The sequence below is a fragment of the Sorex araneus genome, chromosome 3 (genome assembly GCF_027595985.1).
Source record: "Sorex araneus isolate mSorAra2 chromosome 3, mSorAra2.pri, whole genome shotgun sequence".
Lineage (NCBI taxonomy): Eukaryota > Metazoa > Chordata > Mammalia > Eulipotyphla > Soricidae > Sorex > Sorex araneus.
The window spans coordinates 117,221,733-117,239,515 of NC_073304.1; the positions used below are offsets into that span (position 1 = coordinate 117,221,733).

Consider the following 17,783-nt stretch of genomic DNA (forward strand, 5'->3'; position numbering starts at 1 on the left):
ATCAAAGATTAGATGATCATACATTTGGGGTTGTGTGTAAGGGTATTCCACCCTGTTCCATTGGTCTACGGCTCTGCCTTTGTTCCAGTACCATGCTGTTTTAATTGTTACTGCTTTGTAGTAAAGATTGAGGTTGGGGAGGGTGATGCCTCCCATCGTCTTTTTCCCAAGAATTGTTTTAGCTATCCTTGGACGTTTGTTGTTCCATATGAATTTTAAGATTGCTTGATCCATTTATTTGAAGAATGTCATGGGTATACTTATAGGGATCGCGTTGAATCTGTATAATGCTTTGGGGAGTATTGCCATTTTGACAACATTGATTCTCCCTATCCACGAGCAGGGTATATGTTTCCATTTCCTCATGTCCTCTTTGATTTCATGGAGTAGCGTTTTGTAGTTTTCTTTGTAGAGGTCTTTTACTTCCTTGGTTAAGCTGATTCCGAGGTACTTGATTTTCTGGGGCACGATTGTGAATGGGATTGCTTTTTTTATGTCCCTTTTCTCTGCCTCATTGTTTGCATATATGAAGGCCATGGATTTTTGGGTATTGATTTTGTAGCCTGCAACTTTACTGTATAAGTCTATTGTTTCTAAGAGTTTCTTAGTAGAGGTTTTAGGCTCCTCTAGATATAGTATCATATCGTCTGCAAATAGTGAGAGTTTGATTTCTTCCTTTCCTATCTGGATGCCCTTAATCTCTTTTTCTTGTCTAATAGCTATCACAAGTACTTCCAGTACTATATTGAAGAGGAGTGGTGAGAGTGGGCATCCTTGTCTTGTGCCTGATCTCAGAGGAAAGGCCCTTAGTTTTTCCCTGTTGAGGATAATGCTTGCCGTAGGCTTGTGATAGATGGCTTCGACTATCTTGAGGAAAGTTCCTCCAAACCCCATTTTGGCGAGGGTTTTCATCATGAAAGGATGTTGGATCTTGTCAAATGCTTTCTCTGCATCTATTGATATGATCATATGGTTTTTATCTTTGCTTTTATTGATATGGTGGATTATGTTGATTGATTTCCGAATGTTAAACCATCCTTGCATCCCCGGGATGAATCCCACTTGGTCGTGATGTATGATCTTTTTGATGAGTTGTTGGATCCTATTTGCCAGTATTTTGTTGAGGATCTTCGCATCAGTGTTCATCAGGGATATTGGTCTGTAATTTTCTTTCTTAGTGGTGTCTTTGTTTGCTTTTGGTATTAGGGAGATGTGTGCTTCATAGAAACTGTTTGGGAGATTTCCTGTTTTTTCAATTTCCTGGAAAAGTTTGAGGAAAACAGGCAGCAGGTCTTCTTTAAATGTTTGGAAGAATTCGCCAGTGAAACCATCTGGGCCTGGGCTTTTGTTTTTGGGGAGGTTTTTGATCACAGTTTCAATTTCCTTAACATTGATGGGTCTATTCGGGTATTCCAAGTCTTCTTTGTTCAGTCTTGGGAGATTGTAGGAATCGAGGAATCCATCCATTTCTTTTAGGTTCTCCTGTTTTGTGGCATATAGACTTTCAAAGTAGTCTCTAATGATCTTTTGAATCTCACTGGTTTCTGTTATGATGTTCCCCTTTTCATTTCTGATTCGATTTATTAGGGTTGTTTCTCTTTCTTTCTTTGTGAGTCTTGCTAGCGGTTTATCAATCTTGTTTATTTTCTCGAAGAACCAGCTCTTTGTTTCATTGATCTTTCGGATTGTCTTTTTGGTTTCCATGTCATTAATTTCTGCTCTAATTTTTATTATTTCTTTCCTTCGATCTGGTTTGGGTTCCTTTTTCTGGTCCTTTTCTAAGGTCTTGAGTCGTGAAGTCAGGCTGTCTATGTGGGCCCTTTCTTCCTTCCTGAGGAATGCTTGGAGAGCTATAAATTTTCCCCTTAACACGGCTTTAGCTGCATCCCATAGGTTTTGGCAGCTCGTGTCTTCATTCTCATTTGTTTCTAAGTATTTTTTTATTTCTTCCTTGATTTCCTTCCTGACCCACTCATTGTTCAACATTGAATTGTTTAATTTCCAAGTGTTTGACTTGATTCTCCGTGTCAGTGAGTGGTTAGCTTCTATCTTCAGTGCATCGTGGTCTGAAAAGATGGTTGATACAATTTCTATTTTTCCGATTCTATTGAGGTATGTTCTGGGGCCCAGTACATGATCTATTTTAGAAAATGTTCCGTGTGCACTGGAAAAGAATGTGTATTCTTTCTTTTGGGGGTGTAAGGCCCTGTATAGGTATGACAAGCATTTTAAAATAAAATTTTGGCACTGTGCATCTTAGTATCAGCAATATGTAATGGTTCCTTCTTAATGGGTCGGACTTTTGTGGGAGATCCTAACAAGAATAGTAAGTCTTTTGCTGAAATATTGAAGGCAATCAAAGTGGTAGCCATCTCTCTAGACTGAACTAAGCTATATCCCCACACCGGCTGAGAAGAAATATCCTTCTTTCTCGGGAAGAAACGCGGCGTGGTGTCAAACATAGTGTGATGTCCATTAAGCAAACAGACCTGGTGGCGTGGGAATGGGATATAAGGGGAAAAATTATGTACATGGAACAGCAGGACACTGGTGGAATCTCGAGCCGGAGCCGATACCAGCGCAAGACCTTTGGTTCCAGAAACTGCTTGCAGACACTCTACTAGACTATCAACTAAGCCAGAGCCCCACGCCGGCTGATGACGGGAAATAACCATCCTCTTCGGTTTTTTTCCCTTTGTCAGACAGCGTGGCGATTACTAAACAGGCGTGAACTCGGTGGCGCGGGGCAAGGGGGAAAAAGAAAAATTATGTAACAAACAGCGGGACTTAATATCTCTATATTCTTAGCAATGGAGAACTATCAAATGCTTCCTTGGCAATAGGACTGTCTTTTTCTTTTTGGGGGGAAACCCCAGCAACGGTAGTGAGTTGTGTGTTGAAACATGGAATGTAATAGAGATAAAGCATAAACGAAGTGAAACTTATCACGTACAAGAGTGGGGACTGGGGAGGTGGGAGGGGGCGGCAGATATACTGGGGGGGTTGGTGATGGAAGATGGGCAGTGGTGAAGGGAAGGGTGTCTGAGTATTGTATAACTAACATAATCCTGAGAACTATGTAACCCTCCACTTGGTGATTCAATAAAAAAAATTAAAAAAAAATTTTGGCACTGTGGTTTACAGTACTGCTACTGATAGGAAAAACACCAAATTTTCTAATTAAAAAACAGTAATGGGGAGTCATCCCAGGGCAACCCAGAGAGGGGTAGGTGAGCCCCTGTGCCTGTCCAAACTGAGCCCCAGCAGCCAAAGTCCTCCACACACCACAATTGCTGTCTTGCTCCTGGATGGACCCCACTGCTTAGATGAGCCCCATCCAGAAATTAATTTGTGGAAAAAACTCAGGTATGCAGGTTTTGTGACTGAGATCTCCAGCTTGCACAGGGTTGGGAATGGGCTAACTCCCCCATCTCCCTGTACTTCCAGAAATCCAGCAGTCACACAACCCAAAGTCGCCAGTCAGTTAAGAATTTATCTCCACCTGTATTACCCCATTAGAAATTTTGGACAAAGAGAGAGACAGACATAAAGAGAGAGACAGACATAGAAAGATTGCACTCATCTATGGTATATAGAATAACAGAGTGGGAGACTAACATCCAAGAACTGTAGAAATAAGTACCAGGAGGTTGACTCCATGGCTTCGAGGCTGGCCTCACGTTCCGGGGAAAGGTCAACTCAGAGAAGCGATCACCAACTACATTGTAGTCGAAGGCCATGTGGGAGAAGGGAGTTGCGGGCTGAATGAGGGCTAGAGACTGAGCACAGTGGCCACTCAACACCTTTATTGCAAACCACAACAGCTAATTAGAGAGAGAGAACAGAAGGGAATGCCTTGCCACAGTGGCAGGGTGGGGTGGGGGGGAGATGGGATTGGGGAGGGTGGGAGGGACGCTGGGTTTACGGGTGGTGGAGAATGGGCACTGGTGAAGGGATGGGTTCCCGAACTTTGTATGAGGGAAGTATAAGCACAAAAGTGTATAAATCTGTAACTGTACCCTCACGGTGATTCTCTAATTAAAAATAAATAAATTTTTTTAAAAAATTAAAAAATAAAAAAAAAAAAGAAATTTTGGACACCCTGGAGTGCACAGCTGCAACTTCGGCCACACAAAATCTCAAACTCAATAACACTGATAAACCAGGAGTAGCACACCAGATTGGATAAGATGTAATGCAGAAGGCAACCAATCTCGATTAACAAAATATAAACACAGAAGGGTTAACCTCTAACAGCATCTTAGTAATCTCCTATACAAGGGCTTAAGAGATCCATGGTGAGATTCAGCAATCTTCACTAACCTTCTTCTAAGGAAGAATTTTTTGTTTCCTTTTAGCAAACTATTTGTAATGAGCAATGTCAAATAAATTATTGAGGGTCTGCTATGCGGGCAGGCTCAAGGGGTGGTTGGGAAAATTGGAAATAATGGTGGTGGGAATGTACAATGGTAGTGGGATTGGTGTTGAAATAACTGAACATCTGTAACTAAACTAATAACTTAATAAAGTTATTTTTTTAAAAAAAGTGTCATGGTCCAGAGAGGTAGTCCAGTGATTAAGGTTCTTGCCTTCCATCTGGCTAAGCCCAGTTCTATCCCAGGCACCCCAAGGACCTCTGGGTGCAGCCCTGGGTGCTCCCAAGCAGCACCGGGTGGCCTGGCTAGCCCTGCAAGGTCCTCACATCATCACTCTAAACTTGGGTGCTTGCAGGTGAACCCTGCACCAAATTGGCCAGGAACCACCAGGAAGGGACCTCCAGCCTCTGAAGCACCACTTGAGACACTCACCCCCACCATCCACCACCAAATTTAAAAAGTCACAAACTTGATTTTATTTCCAGGTTAACATAAACTTTACTCATAAATTATTTAGCAAACAAACATAAGCATCATAGAATATAATTGTTGTATGGTCACCAATCTGCAGATCCAGTAACTGTGGGTTTCAAATTTGGGGGGGAAAATAAAGAAATAAATGACAGCAATGATGATTATGGAGAAAGGAATAGAAAAAAAAAAGATAAAATGGAAAAAAGCTTTGCAGAAATCAATTTGATTCTCCATTAATGGTTCCCTTGTGTAGTAAAACGGTAAGAACAGCAGATAATGTCCCTTTGTTTTCTACAGTAAGACATCTGATCTGTATATTAAAATTTAATGGCATTCTTAAAAGCCAAACAAATCCCACCATGACTAACCAGTAATCAGAGAGAGGAAGGAGTCTGTCTTGTCTGTGGAAAATGAGATTTTATTTAAACATTCAAGAAGCCTAGCTTCTTAATTTGATCTATTTAAAAAAAAAAAACACAAATTTGAATTTAAAAAATTAAAAGCAATTGAAAATGAGATAGAAATAAGATTTGATTCCTAGATAATTTATATCTTACTATATATGAATAAAATCAATTTAAATACACTTTAAATTAGCACAGATTAAAGTATCTCTCTGCTTCTATATTTGACTTAAATTAATAGAAAACATGATGCAATGGAACAACCATAGCTTCCCAGAATCTCCAACTACATCCATTCATTACCCACTAATTCACTTTTCCCGGAATTATTACATGATTATGACTTTACACAGTTTAGGAAATGTGAAGGTGTCAAACTATTTTGATTCCATGTGATTTCAATAATCAAAAAACTTTAAGATTATGTTGAAATTTTTTAAGAAAAATAAGAGGAAAACAGATCCAAAGCTAATAAAAGACTGATCACTATAAGTTATTCCTGAAGTTTCTTATACCCTGAAGTAGCAAGTTACTAACCTTAAGTTCTGTTTTGCTCACCTAAATTTTGAAGAGATATTACAATGCTGCCTAAGATCTATAAATTGAAAGTTTTTAAGTCCCTGTAATTAAAGGGTTCCCACCTTGGAAAGAGGAGGCAGACAGTAAACAAACAACTACAGATTAGTACTTAGACAAGTGTCCAACACATGCTAAGAGTCTATGAAAGTGGGAGCAAGAGATTAAGAAATCTGTAATGGAGAAGATAGATACCTTTGCTATATTTGATCTCAGCTCAAAAGACAAGAAGCAACAAAGACAATTTTGCACGGGTCCTCAGAAGTTCGGCACTATGAAAAGATAATTCTTGTCCCAATATTTCTTTGACTTGTTTTTCCAATGGAATAAAACCCTCCCTCCCTTGCTCTCTTCCACCCCTCCCTCCCTCCCTCTCCCTCTCTCTGCCCCCCCAACCCACCCGCCTCCCTCCCTCCCTCCCTCCCTCCTTCCCTTCTCAATAACAAATATCTGCAACAGTCTGACAAGGCAGGCAGCCTACCGTGACAAAGTGCAGGCAACTCACTCCCCATGAAGCTAAACAACCTCAATCTGCTGCTGTAAAAATCAGTCATTTCTCACCTCACTTATTTAGCCAAGGAAAGGAGAAATATTCTGAACAAAATTATAATGGAGCTAGTGTGTCTGGCCTATTTCAATGTATTCTGCTCCATAATTTTAAATGGTGGGGAGGGGGGGCGGAGGCAGGGGAAACCTCTCATAACATTGAACAAGTAAAACTTACACCTCATCCAAATACATGCCGGGGTGAATAGGGTCAATATATTAAATTCAATACTTAAATAAACTCCCATCTTAGATAGGATAGTAATTTAGCTGATAACTACGGTCAGAAGCAGGAAGAATGATAGCGAGGCAGGAAGGGTGCTTTCCTTGCATCCAGCTACCTGGGTTTGACCCCAGCACCCCATGTGGTCCTCCAAGCCCCACCAGGAGTGATCCCTGAGCTCAGAGCCAGGAATACGCCCTGAGAACCACCGGGTGTGCCCCGCACCCGAAGAAACAAACAAAAATACCATCACAAATATTCTCTCGTGAACCCCAGTGTGAAGACATTAAGAGATGGGCCGGTGAGTGGTGAGTAGGGTGGAACTTTCCTGAATAAGGATAGCGCTCTTACAGAACAGAAAGCAGAGTCTTCCCTGGGGAGAAGAAGGGGTCCGTGAACCTCAAGGCAGGCCTCACCAGACACCTCACCTGCCAGAGCCTGATCTTCAACTCCTAATCTCTGAACTCTGAAAAGTAAGTGTTTTCTGTCAAAGGTGTTTTTAAAAGTGCCTATTTGCCCAGAACTGAGGGGCTGTTGAGCAGAATACCTGCAAACCTGATTTCTCAGCCGCTGCGTTACCCCGGGGCACACCCAAGGGGGCAGGTGGGACCTGTCTGTTCAGGAGCAGGTGGTCAGGCCGAAAAGCACAGTCAATAGTCTGCTATCGGGGAAAGAAACAGGTGGAAGGAAAAGACAATAGACTGTCTGGGAGGTGGGGTTTCCCCCACCAAGGCGGCTGTATCCCTGTCCAGACAGGCTGGCCCTGGTGTGGTTATACGACAGCAAAACCAACTGCACGGTTAGATCCTTGATCCTTTCTTTATTGTGCTGCGCTTTGCCTTGCCTTGCCACAGGGACAGGGCCCCTAACAGATGAATAACTCCCCAGGTCACTTCCAAGTCTGAGAAGCCAAGCGTGCTCTAAAACAAGAAATATTAAAATAGGGTCATGAAAATGGTGGTACAGTTAAGTGTTTTTAATTACATGATAATTATCTTCTGAAACTCCCCTTTGCTGAGGTCAGAGGCCATATTCACTCACAGTCCCCCAAGCACTGCTGAAAGCAACCTTTGAACACAGAGCCAGGGGGGAGGTAGTCCCCAGCACCCACAGGAGTGGCCTGTCCTCTACTGCAGCACACAAAGCTGAAGACCATAGGAAAATCCAGGCCCCCCATAAATGGAAGAACTGCATGGAGCGAGCAGGGCCTCGGACTCTCTCTTCTTCCCACCAGGTGAGTGGGATCTCAGCCCTTCTCCCTTCCCTGAGCGCACATGCATTTTAACAGCCTGGAGGGTAAGGTGCCTGCCTGGATTTCAATCCCTGTCATCTAGCTGCCTGAAGTGCTCCCTGAGCAGAGCTAAGACTTAGCCCGGACCACAGCCACATGCTGCCTCTCACCAAAAAAAAAAAAAAAACCTGTGAAATGACTGCCACATTCCAGCCTTCCCAACTGACAGTTCAGTCTCCTGGTAACCCTCAATTAGGGAGTGCTGTCTCTTCATTCTGTCAACACAACTTTTTGGTGTGTGGTGGCGGAGGCTAGGGGACTACACTTCAGGATACTCAAGGGATGTTCCTGGATCTGTGCTCAGGAATGATCAATGAAGGTGCTCAGGCGGCCATATGTGATGCCGGAGACCAAATGGACTGGCTGCCCAGTAAGCACTTCACTTCCTGCACCATGTCTCTGGCCTAAAATGTCCTTATAAGGGGGTTTGGAGAGACAGCCTTATTAGGGCACTTGGGCACAGTGGTAGGGCGCTTGCCTTGCATGCGATCGAGTCGGGTTCAGTCCCCAGCACCCCATATGATCCCCCAAGCACTACGAGGAGTTATCTCTGGGCAGAGTCAGGAGTAAGCCTGAGCACCACCAGGTGTGGAACCCCTAAAGAAAATGATAAGGGACTAGAGAGATAGTACAGTGGGAAGGGCACTTGCTTTGCATGCAGCTGACTCAGCGTCCATCTCTGGCATCCCATATGGCCCCCCAAGTCCCACCAGGAGTGATCTCTGAGTGCAACAAAGCCAGGAGTAGGCCCTGAGCACTGCTGGGTGTGGCCCAAAGCAAAATAATACTAAATAACTAACTGAAACAGGAAAAGTAAATACATTCTGTGGATCCCAGTACTAGCCAATAAGCTTTGCTTCTGATGTTGCCATTTTGAGAAAGGTCAAGGATCCTCAGCCATTAGTCATCCAGAAACCCGAGTGAGGGCCACGAGAATAGTCTTTAGGAGGGAGTCAGGAACACAGAGTACAATGACCAACTGGAATCTAATTCAAGTAGCAAGTGCATAGCACCAACTCAACATATGTACACTGAGTGACGACACTGAAATATGCTAGGCCAACTGCGGGCTCCAGGATTTCAGAATCTGACAGGCCCCCTCCTTTCCGCATCCCAGCTCAGTGATGGTATGGGACACTGCCTGTGTGCACCCAAATCTAACGCTGGAAACCTCGGTGAGTCATGCCTGAAAAATTCAAAACACTTTCAAGGCAACACCAGACTCTTTTTGCTAGAACACGTCCATTACGGTAACAACGAAAACACACACTCAAAACACCACACGCTTGCTGGATTATTTTATTTCATTTGATATTAGAAGGGGACACAACTAGCTTTGACATGCTTCAAGCAAAAGTGGATTCGGGGTCCACAGGGGCTAAGGTGGCTGCCTTGCATGCATATGGCCTCCTGAACACTGCCAGAAGTGATCCCTGAGCCCAGAGCCAGGAGTGAGCCCCAAGCTCAACAGGGTAAGACCCCCAACTAAGAGACAGATCAAGCAGGATTCTGCGAGTCAGCTGAATGGAAAGCAACACAGTGGGAATGACCGGATTGCTCAGGCTCTCTGCTCCTCAAAACTCCTTACCAGACAGTTTGTTTACACGGTAGAAGGATAGCAAATGGTTCACAGTTGGAAGTTAGTCACCAGTGGTGGTGGTGGGGGAAGGGGGGAATGGAGGGGCAGCTCGGATAGAGAAGGGACCACCATGACAAAGACAGTTGGAAATGATCACTCTGGATAAGAACTGAGTGCTGGAAGTAGATAAAGGAACAAACATGATAACCTCTCAGTGCCTAGATTGCAAACCATAATCCCCCCCCCACCCGGACCAAAAAAAAAAAGGGAAGGGAAAGAGAGAGAGGGTGAGAGAGAGAGAGAGAGAGAGAGAGAGAGAGAGAGAGAGAGAGAGAGAGAGAGAGAGAGAGAAGAAAAGTGCCCCCTAGAGGTACAATTGGGGAGGGGTGTGGAAGAGAAACTGGGGACACTGATGGTGGGAAATGTACCCTGGTGAAGAGATTGGTGATGGAACATTGTATGACTGAAACCCAGTCATAACTGTGGATCTCACGGTGATTCCATCTCAAAAATAATACTAAAAGAAGGTAGAAGGCTGGAAAGATAATACAGAAAAGAAGGCCCTTGCCTTGCATGCTGCCAAGCTGAGTTCAATTCCTAGTACCACATACAGTCCCCTGAGCCCCCACAAGGGTGATCCCTACATACAGAGCAAAGGGGACAGGAATAAGCCCTGAGCACAGCCGAAAGAAAACTTAAAATCTCACAAATGGTTTCGGTTTAAGATGATCTGAAAAACATGAGTATGCAGTTATAATTTAATGTGACAAGTCCTAAGGTAAACTAAGGTGTGTGTGCTTGTTCTGGGTCAAAAGTGCTTGCAAGCAGCAGCTGGAGCAATAGTACAGCGGGTAGGGCATTTGCCCTGCATTCTGTTGACTGGAGTTCAATCCCCAGCATCCCATATTGTCCCCAGAGCAATGCCAGGAGTAATTCCTTGGTGCAGAGTCAGGAGTGACTCCCATGCATCACTGGGTGTGACCCCAAAAGCCAAACTAAATAAATAAATTTAAAAACAAATGCTGCAAGTTAGCTAGCAGGTATGAATGGGTTTCTCACAGAAACACCACTGTATATGTTGAGACAAAAATCTCACAACAGCAGGGCTGGAGAGGTAGTGCAATGGGTAGCTTACCTTGCATGGACCCTCATTTGACCCTTGAGCCCACCAGGAGTGATCTCTTACTGAGAGTCAGGACTGAGCCTGACTCTCATTTGTTTTGTTTGCCCCCCCAAACCAAAACAAAACAAACAACCCCCCATGAAAATAATTTTAAAATAGCAATGGAAGAATCAACAAAAAACTTTAGTTAAAAAAAGAAAACAGGAGGACACATTAGCATCAGAAAAACTGATCATTCAATAGGATGATCAAAAATTCATTCTTTAGCTTAAAAATACATTAAATAGAATGATTTAAAAAATCCTTCTTTTGCTTTAAACAAACAAACAAAAAAATCTTTTCTGCAAGTGGAAGCAAAGATAAACAAATGGGACCACATGAAATTAAGAAGCTTTTACACCTCAAAGGAAATGAGGACCAGGATGCAAAGGTAGCCCACGGAACGGGAGAAATTATTTACCCAACACTCATCTAATAAGGAGTTAATATCAAAAATAAATGAGGCACTAGTAGAACTTTACAAGAAAAAGAATCCTATCCTATAAAAAAAAATGGGGAGAAGATATGAACAGAAACTTCCTCAAGGAGAAATACAAATAGCCAAAAGGCAGATGAAAAAATGCTCTACATCACTAATCATCAGGGAGATGCAGATCAAAACAACTATGAGATATCATCTCATATGACTGGTACACATCAAAAAGAACAAGAACAATCAGTGCTGGTGCAAATGTGGAGAGATAGGTATCTTATTCACTACTGGTAGGAACACTGACTGGTCCAGTCTTTCTGAGAAACAACATGATTATTTCTAAAAAATGTAGGAATTGAATTCCCATTTGACCTAGCAACCCACTTCCTAGAATACACCCCAAGAACCCGAAAACAAAAATGGAGAAATGACATTTGTACCCCTGTGTTTCTTGCAGCACTATCCACAGCAGCCAAAATCTGGAAACAACCCAAGTGCCCAAGAATAGATGACCGGATAAAGAAACTATGTGTATACATACACAATGGAATATTACTTGGCCATAAGAAAAGATAAAAGTCATGCAGTTTGCTGCTGCTTGGAGGGACCTGGAGAGTATCAGGCTAAGGGAAATTAGTGAGAGGGAGAGAGAGAGAGACACAGAATGATCTCTCATATGCGGGGTATAAGGAAACATGTAGCACTGTAGCACTGTCGTCCCATTCATCAATTTGCTCGAGCAGGCACCAGTAATGTCTCTGCTGTGAGACTTGTTACTGTTTTTGCATATTGAATACGCCACGGGGAGCTTGCCAGGCTCTGCCGTGCAGGCAGGACACTCTCAGTAGCTTGCCGGGCTCTCCTGGAGGGACAAAGGAATTGTAATAGGGGAATAATGAATACTCAAAGACAAAGTGTCATCACTTTACCTATTAGCAATTTTTTTTTTAAGAGAGAGAGGCTCTCATAGAAGCAGACTTGTGGGTGGGAGAAAAATGGGGTTGGGGCGAAGATTAGTGGAGGGAAGTGAAGGGGTCAATGTTGAAATACTGTATGTCTGTAACCCAAAGATGAATAACTGTAATTTCACGGTGATTAAAATTTTTTAATTTTAAAACTATTCTGACACTTGCAGTACCTAGTATAAAAAGTGTTTTTAAAATAAAAATTTCATCACAAATTATTTTGAATATTCAAGATCACAAGCAAACAAAAAGCTAAATATAAGGTCTGGAGATCTAAAAATATAAAGCTATAAAAAGTTTGATGATGTCAAAAGAGACACTGAGTAAAATGTAAGGTCAAAGTGTGGTTTTCACACTTTTTTTCTAAATTACTTGTTAGTACTTGATGTACTTAGTACTTGATGAATATCATCAAGATAAAATAATAAAAATAAATACTATAGTTATGCTTAACTAATAAAGGCTCTAAGTTAAAACAGGCAGTTTCCTAGGAACTGTTAATGGAGTCTTTCACGTAGTCAAGAAGGGACATTCTTTTATTCAATAGGCCTAGATATTAAAATATATTTCAAAAATAGCACAAGCTGTTGAATCAGCCCAAGTTTGGATGGTTCCAAACTGAATGCTCAGACAGGAAATGGTCACACTCAACAGTTCTAAATGAAACTGTCCCTACCTATCACCAGACTATGTACACTATGGCCCTGAACAAATCAGAACCACAAGGATCACCTCTTAAGTGACCCCTTCTGATACATTCAGAAACAGATCTCCTTTAGATAGCATCCAAGAACTAATCCCCTTTTATCATCCTGCTCCATTGCAGAAGAATGAAATTCCACTGTGTCCTGCAGTATCAATTTTTTCCAGGCAAGTTGAAGTTCCAGGCAATTTTTTCCAAGAAACTGAAGCACATCCACACTGACAGAAAATGAAGTGGACAGTTTGACAGATAGCTTATTCTCTTCCACTAGCACCTATTATTCACCCTGCATTTGGCTATGAATCTTTCTGAAAAATACGCTTTCATCTTGTTGTTCCTTTGCTCAAAAGCTGCAAGGCGTCTCAGCTGCCCAATTCCAGATTCTTTTGCCTAACTTTCATGCTTGGACCCAAGCTACCTACTGAAGCCTCGTTCCTACCACTCCCACAGGCCCATAACTCCTCTTTGGCCTGAAAAAAAGGGAGTAGATTCCTTCTTCCCTGCATCTACTCACCCACATCCCAATTCCTGCATGAAGTCTCTATTATTTCTACCTACAAGAACAACACTTTTTTCTGCGTTACTGTAAGGTCACATGCAGAGCCTGGCAAGCTACCCGTGACATAGCTGATATGCCAAAAACAGTAACAACAACGTGCTCTTCATGTTCCTGGAGCGAGCAGATGCCATTGGGCTACACAAGCACACGACAGGAACAAATGAAGATGTTACTGGCGCCCACTCAAGCAAACCCATGAACAACGGGATAACAGTGAAACTGTAAGGTCAGGATGTATGAAAACTATAAACTTCTTACATCGTTTTAAAACATCTCTCGCAGCAATTCTTTTCTTTGTCCCTCATTTATTGTTAAATAAACCTCACACAAATGACAAAACCCTATGGGAACATTTGGAATTTATGAGTGACTTTCAGTCACAAAGGCTGTTATTCTAATAATTATTTTATTTTCTTACTAAAGAAATCATAATGAAAACCAAGTGAATGTATTATACATAAGTAAGAGTTACAGGAAAACCAAACAATGGTAAGTTTATGAATATGAGAGGAATGATATTCTATATATCACATTGAATATGAGTGTGTGTGGCAGGTGTCAAACCCAGAAACTCCTATAAAGTAGCACTGTACTGGGGTCAGAGTGATAGAACAGTGGATAGGGCATTTGCTTTGCACGTGGCTGACCCAGGTTTGATCCCAGCATCCCATATGGTCCCCTGGGCACCACCGGGAGTGACTTCTGAGTGAAGAGCCAGGAGTAAGCCCCGAGCATTCTAAGTGTGCCCCCCACCCCCCCCCCAAAAAAAAAACCCCACTCTACCACTGAGTTTAACTCCTCCTCAATTTAATTTTTTTTAAAAAACTTCTTTTTTAAATTTCGGATTTGGGGCCATACCTGGCTATGCTCAGGGTTTAGTCCTGGCTCTGTGCTCAGGGATCACTCCAGATGGTGCCGGGGATCAAACCCAGGTTGGACATATGCAGATCCCTTACTATCTGTATTACCTCTTCTGCCCCTCAACTTAATTCTTTTGGGAAGGTGGCTGGAACCCACACTTGGCATGAGTGCTCAGGAATCACTCCCAGTGGTACCTGCAAACCATGTGGTAACAGGGATCAAACCCAGGGCCCCAGTCCCTAAGCCATCTCTGGCCTTCAACTTACTCTTTGTGTGTGGGGGGGCATATTTTGCTACCTTATTACTATTAATAAATAACTTTAAATGCATCTTACAAGTGATCCTTCATAAAGATACACTGGTCAGAACTGCAGGCTAGGTAGCACTTTTCATTCCTGACACATAGAAAAGCAAACAATAAACACTTAACTACTCTGTAGCCCACTAATTAGTCACTTACATATAAATATTACTGCTGCAGCTGCCTGATTATGATGATGATGGTGATGGTAATGATGATGCAAAACACTAACAGGGAATACAGTAACGGGTGAGACTCCTGGAAAGTCTTTTAAAAATCAAATGACTTTTTGGTTTTTGCCTTTTGGGCCACACAGTGATGCTAGGGGTTGTTCCTAAAGTAGTACCCAAGGCCACTGCTTGTAGTATTCAAGGATCTTGCAGTGCTGGGGACTGAACCTGGGGTTTCCACGCTCTCTCCAGCCCCGAACTCCTTACAGTGGGAGTGTGTCTAACTACTGGAACAGCACAGCACGGCTCTTGCTTTCCTGATGTTTATGAAGAACACAGCAGTTTCTATGACAACCACTGCAACCATATACCTCTTTTGTGAAACAGTGTGGCTATAATGCAATCTTGGGTAAAATTACTAAAGCAGATCTATCTGCCAGTGCAGAGAGCAATAGAATAACTTGCAGTTCCACCCCAGAGAAAGTCTTCCTGTGAAAATGCAAATCTTGCTCCATATTAAAATGATTCTCACTTTCACAATAAAGCGTCGGCCCAGCATTGACAGTTACAAGTAAAATGTATAATCTTTAACTGACATTAGATTCATTCTCCAGCAATCCCTTAACTGCCAGTTGCACAAATAAGCAATGATTTGATTTTGAGGCTCACAAATTCTGAAAACGTCAAGAATTCTGATAATGTTACATTATTCCCTTAAAAAATTCTTTCAATATTTACCAAATCACTTAAGTATAAAATAAATACAAAGTGCTTCTCTATAAAATAAATCCAAAAGTCTTCCGCAATCTCTAGGCCTGACATTCTAACATTCTAAAAGTAGAGGCTGATCTAAGAATTTTTATCACTTTTGGAGAGATGCCTCACCCTGCAGTGCTCATGGGCTACTTCTGGCACAGTGCTCTAGGTTGCCTTCTGGGGAGCCAGGTGATGCCAGGACTGAACCTAGATCGCCCACATGCATAGCACGTGTACCAGTCATTTGAACTATCAACACAGTCCAGTTATTTTATTATTCTTTAATGTTACTTAGAAACAACTGAGAAATCCTTAGAAAAATGAGTGACAGAGAAAGCTTCAATCTATCATGCCCTGGAAACTTCCAAATATCAACCAAACAGCCCCAGAATGTTCAACTCTACAGCTCCAAAGATGTCATTAATTGCCTCCATCTGTTTCCCTTCCTTCCCCTCCAAATGGCTGTATCTACAGCCACTTTTGGCTGCATTTTGCATTCTAAAGAAAAGCAAAGCCATCATACTTGAAATTGCAGAATAATCTAATTGCAGAACATGTGGGTAGTCAGAGTTTATTGATTTTACATCTAGGTTATGTTCCAGTAAACTATGTACTTTCAAATTACTGTTCAGTTCATCTTTCAGTATATCCTAACACAGCTCTCCCTGATTCTTCCCAGAGACAAGGGACTTCCCCATAGTAAGATAAAGATTAAAATTTCTGAATTGTTGGGGCCAGAGTGTTAATACTTGCAAGTAGAATACTTGCCTTGCACACAGCAGACCCAGGTTCAAATCACATTATCACTTACCACACCCTGAGCCTGCCAGGAGTGAGCCCTGAGCATTGGCTGGGAGTGGGCCCATTCCCCAAAAAACAGAAAGAAGAAAAAGAGAGAAGTTCTCAGGATTGACATTGATAACCCTTACCTAGATAGTTTTATTTTTTTGTTTTATGAAAAGTTGCCTGACGGGGTTGGAGCAATAGCACAGCGGGTAGGGAATTTGTCTTGCATGCAGTCAACTCAGGTTCAATCCCCAGCATCCCATATGGTCCCCCTGAGCACCGCCAGGAGTAATTCCTGAGTGTAGAACCAGGAGTAACCCCTGAGCATCACTGGGTGTGACCCAAAGAGAGAAGAAAAAAAGAAAAAGAAAAAGAAAAGTTGCCTGACAATGCCCTTAAAAATAATTCTGTCACTCACTCCACGTTTATGGGCCAGAATTACCCTTGTCAACTCAGGCTATTACGAGTCTCTGAAATAGTCAATGCAAGAAAAGCAGGATAGTCACATTATTTATTTACTTATGTCTTGCAATAAGAACCTTTAAGATTTACCCTCTTAGCAACTTCTCTCTTTTGAAGTGCCTAATCAAATTCTTTATTTTTAATAAACTGAATAGACATATTACTAACTTGAAAAAGCATTGCTTTTTTATTTCAGTTGTTTTATGTACCAATTAGCCTTTACTGTTATCTCAGACTAGACAGTCATACAGAACAAAGTCATTGATCAAAGACAACATAATGAAGAATCTGAAAAGCTTTAACTAATCAAAATATAGTATTTCTAGAGGCCCAGCTATGACCCTCAACAATGCACGGTCTCTTCAGGATTGCTAGGATACACCCCTGAGTATGAACTTGGCAGCAGCTCTCAAGAATTGCCCATTGTGACAAAAAAAAAGGGAAAAAAATATGTAGTATATCTTCTCAATTTTAGATAAAGACAAAACATCTAGAAGCTATTTAAGTACTATAAGGTAAAATGTAAATATGACTTAAACTCAGGAGTTTAAAAATACTGAAATGTTGGGGCTGGAGCAATAGCACAGCGGGTAGGGCGTTTGCTTTGCACGCGGCCGACCCGGGTTCGATTCCCAGCATCCCATATGGTCCCCTGAGCACCGCCAGGAGTGATTCCTGAGTGCAGAGCCAGGAGCAACCCCTGTGCATCGCCAGGTGTGACCCAAAAAGCAAAAAAAAAAAAAAAAAATACTGAAATGTTACGATAATTTTCAAAAAACTTTTCTCTACTACTGTTCTCATAAGGTCAAAATATGTTTCCAAAATTTTTCTATTCTGGGAAATAAAATATAGAAGTCATGGTTTTATTTAATAATCGTTTATGCTTTTCAGTATCAATATTGCAAACCACAATGCCCAAAATGAGAAAGAAAGAGAGAGAAGAAAAGCGCCTGCCAAAGAGGCAGGCAGGGGGTGGGGGTGATGGGAGGGAACCTGGGGACACTGGTGCTGGGAAATGAGCACTAGTGGAGGGATGGGTATTGGAACACTGGATGACTGAAATCCAATCATGAACAGCTTTATAATGCTCTAAAATAAAAACAACATAAAAATAAAATAAATAAACATAAAAATCATTTATGCTAAAAAGGCCCAA

General features: G+C 42.0%; 1 protein-coding gene across 3 annotated transcripts in view; it reads right to left on the reverse strand.

The window, feature by feature from the left end:
* VCL (vinculin) overlaps nt 1-17,783 on the reverse strand; it is a 136,056-nt gene that overhangs the window by 68,640 nt on the left and 49,633 nt on the right. The gene's annotated exons all lie outside the window — the stretch shown is intronic.